At 42.9% G+C, this 4207-nt stretch overlaps 1 pseudogene; it reads right to left on the minus strand.

Annotated features, from left to right (window-relative positions):
• Positions 1 to 1448: 1448 nt before the first annotated feature.
• LOC109454570 (E3 SUMO-protein ligase PIAS1) lies at positions 1449 to 3931 on the minus strand (annotated as a pseudogene).
• Positions 3932 to 4207: the final 276 nt, after the last annotated feature.

The following is a 4207-nucleotide window of genomic DNA, read 5'->3' on the forward strand; positions in this document are numbered from 1 at the left end:
TCACAGGGCGCAGTGTCCCGGTGGGTATGTGGAAAGCTTTTGATGTTCCAAAGCTCTTCCAGCTCCAGATTCAGAGCCCGTGTGTTTCAGCAGCTCTGTTTACTCCTGCAGAGATCCACCCAGATAGGTGGGGCCAGGGGCGGGGCGAATTGTGAGAGGTGGCCCAGAGCAATGGCGGCGACCACCACCACAGCCGGTCCTGCTTCCACAGCTCCTTCCCCCTTGCCGGAACTAGTTGGGCTGCGTATCTCTGTCTGTGGTCCACAGTTCTCCGAACAGCAAATGTGCTGTTTTTTTGATCTGACACTGCTACTGTTCCGCTTCTAGCACCGGGCAGGTGGGCACAGGTCGAGCTCTGGGAGGGTAGGGAGGGGGCGGCTAGTCTCAGTGCCTAAGACTTCTGTTCTCTGCTTGGCAGTGAGGGCTTAAACCACCGTTTTCCGCCTTCTTCCTTCAGTCTTTTCTCCGAGGTCTCTGCAGTGAGCGTTGGGTTCAGCTGAGTTATATGCTGGCCCCTCAGCCCTGTGGGCCATAAGTGGAGCCCTAGCAGTCCGAGTTCTTCCCTCTCCCGCAGGTGGAGTAGTTTCGGGAAGTAGCGAGCTCGGAACACTGAGCTAGGTCTGCGTCCTGCGTCCTGCGCGGCTCCATCTCCACACTTCTCCCTTTCTTCCTCCCCCTGCTTGTGCGAATCTCCCACCTGTAGGTGATTTGGTAGTGGGCCTCTTCGTTTTGCCTGTCTGCTGTGCAGGGGGTCCTTTGTGGAGTTTTTGTGGTTCGATTTGTTGTAAATTCCATGGGAGCTTTACAGAGGCTCACCTCACGCCGCCATTTTTCCTCCAATATTTTTTTTTTAATTGGGGAATATTGCAGAACAGTGTGTTCTTCCAGGGCCCATCATCTCCATGTTATTGTCCTTCAATCTAGTTGTGGAGGGCGCAGCCCAGCTCCATTCCAGTTGCTGTTTTCAATCTTTAGTTGCAGGGGGCACAGCCCACCATCCCAGCAGTAATTGAACTGGCAACCTTGTTGTTGACAGCTCACGCTGTAACTAACTGAGCCATCTGACCACCCCTCTGGCAGCTCCGCGGCAGCTTGTTGTCTTCAATCTAGTTGTGGAGAGTGCAGCTCACTGGCCCATGTTGGAATCGAACCAGCAACCCTGTTGTTAAGAGCTTGTGCTTGAATCATGAGCCATCCGGCCACCCAGTGCAATAATTTTTAAAGAAATTAAAATGAAGAGATCCAGAAGAAGTGAAAATAATTGGTCACCATAAAATTTTATTCTTTTGTTCTCTGTGCATTTCTTATTTTTTCCCTAAAAACAAAGAAAAAGAAAAAAACACAGTTGCTTACTTTTCTAAACAGAATAAGGTAAAACAGTTCTCTTCTTTCTGCAAGTTATCTTCTTTCATTCTGGGATGGGAATGGGAGCAGCACGGGCAAGGAAATCATTCCAATGAAATAATATCTGGTATGATGCCATAGATGGACACTGTGTCCATGCTGCTCCTGTTTGACGGTGTAGCTATGTCTCTCCCTTACAGTGTTGTAGGATATGAAGCTGCTGTTACTGCCACTACTGTTTCCATTGGTGGTTGGTAGGGAAATACTACCTCCTGCACTTAACTGATCGAGAAACATCTGTGAGGAGGTATATGGAAAAAAGCGAGATGACTGTAAGCTTTCTTGATCATCTGAAAGTGCTAATGCTGCAGCGGCAATGAGGGTAGTGTTATGTTGATTTTTCTCCTGATAAGAAAGGAAAGAAATCTAATCCTTTTAAGTCATAAGGCTTGGATGTCATGTGGAAAGGATGCCTATAGTCTTAGATGAGGGATGTGTTAATGTAGCTTGTGTCTACAGCAGGGAGGCTTGGTGTAGGGAACACTGGAGATACTTGATGTGAAAGACTTAATATGCCTTTATTATTTAGTGGTGATGTGGGAGATAGGGAAGAACAGGTCCTCTTAGCAGATGGCTCTTCCCCTCTTCATCAGATCAACTGTATTTGGTTAGGTCAATCATCTCTATTTTCTTAATTTTATTCTAGGACTGCTGGTGAGAAGCCATCATTGTGGAGCTCAAGTATCCATCAACTCCATTGTAAGATGCAGAAACATCCTGTACTTCCTTTTTTGATCCCATAGGTGCCCAAAGCCATCCTCCTAAAACTGTATTTTATCATGTTCTGTACCATACTTTAGCATTTCCATAAACAAGCCATAAATAATAAGGTTTTCTTACGGAGTCTTCTTATCACAGCCATGACAAACACATGTTGGTTTTTGCTCATTCATCTGAATATAAACAGTTGCATCTAAACACTGCAGGTGAGAACATGTAAGGGCCAGACATGGAATTGCCAGATGCATTTTACCAAGTGGATATAGTAGAGAAACCCTTAAGCTGGTTGTAGCTATCTCACTGTCTGGATCTCCAGTCAATTTCTCTTTAATTAAAGCTCTAGAATGATCCCGATTCCTTACTCCCTTCACTCATAACCTCTGAAGAAGAACTATTGAGGACAACTGTTTTACAAGGTATACTGCCATGGAAAAATTTCTTCCAATTTCTGTAGTCCAAGAAGCAGCAATAGTGTTTGGTACTATTGTGGAAAATCAGACAAGTGAGGCGATATTAATTCGTCAGCTGGGTCAATTTGTTTCCACTCCATTTTTAATAGGTGGAAGATAAACTGGAAGGCTGCAAGACTTTGTATTAATTTTCATACAAAATTGTGTGCAAAGTGATCTTATTGTGGACAACTCTTTCTGATAAACAAAACCTTAACTGGACCTGCATTGTGAAGTCACATTTGGTCCCAGAAATATCCATTGAACTATTGATTTGCTGTACTTGTTGTGGTGTCAATGCAAATGCAAAACAGGTTTCTTGAAAGCAGACAGTTGTCTGATGCTAGACTGTTGGGTTTAATCAGTTCATCCAGTAAATCATAAAATGGCAATTTTTGAAGTTTTATATCCAGATGGACTGGGTGAAGAGCTGATGTAAGATGTGGGAATTCCAGTTCATGTTGAGGTCCCAGAAGAGAAACAGGAAGTAATGTTAATGGTGCAGGGTGACCATCATAAGTGAGTTGTGGAATGGTAGATGGAGATAAATTTGCTGACATAGGACCTGAATGTACATTGGGGATGGAGAAGTCCATGGGCTTCATGATTTTTCTGGGGGAACCTCTGCCTATAGAGTTCTTTCTTTTTATTTTAATTGGGGGATATTGGGGTACATTGTGTTTTTCCAGGACACATCAGCTCCAAGTCAAGTCGTTTTCAATTTAGCTGTGGAGGGTGCAGCTCACTGGCCCATGTGGGAATTGAACTGGCAACCTGGGTGTTATCAGCACTGTGCTATAAGCAACTGAGCCAACCAGCTGCCCCCACTAAAGAGTTCTTTAATTTTCATTTGTACAGCTGGACTGCAGCCAGCCTTTAGCAAATGAAGGACTTTTGTGACAAGTTTGTATCTGCATCTGTACTTGTTTCTCCCAGCATAGCCCAACAGTACATGAAGTTCAGAAACTCTAAGGCTCACAACCATTTGCTTTAGTTCCACACTGTCCTCTGTCTTACATCTGTCCTGTTTGTTTTTAATTGATTCATCAATATGTAAGTGTATTTGCTCTTCATAACATTTAGATTACAAGTGAAAAATCCGGGAAATAAAAGTCTTATGATATGCTTGTAAGATTAATTTTAAACTCACATGTACATCTTTAGTGTGGTCACCTAACATTGTTTAGAGTATGTGTGTGCATTTAGATACGTACATATTGAAGTCTATTAAAACTATGCTGATTTTAAAAACAGAAGCTATGTAGAGAGGAGGACTGGTTACTCAGAAAGAAAACTGGTCATTGAGTATGTGGTTTGTTCTCAACCACGAGGTTATAAAAAATTACTTACTTTCTGTATATTCTACCCAGATGTTAAAAGTTTGTTTTTCTCACCCTACACAGTCACTCAAAAGTGGTAACTTTCTTGCTTTTGTGCTGATTTTGCATACTTTAAAACTATATATTTTCCAGTTAAGATGGTGGAGTAGGTAAATGCTGTGCTCACCTTCTCTCAGGACCATATCAATTACAACTAAACAACAGAAAAACCATTATTGATAATTGCCTGAAGTCTAGATGAACCAAAGGCCTACAACTATGAACATACAGAAGAAGTCACCTCAAGACTGGTAG

The sequence above is a fragment of the Rhinolophus sinicus genome, chromosome X, assembly GCF_036562045.2.
Source record: "Rhinolophus sinicus isolate RSC01 chromosome X, ASM3656204v1, whole genome shotgun sequence".
Taxonomy (NCBI): domain Eukaryota; kingdom Metazoa; phylum Chordata; class Mammalia; order Chiroptera; family Rhinolophidae; genus Rhinolophus; species Rhinolophus sinicus.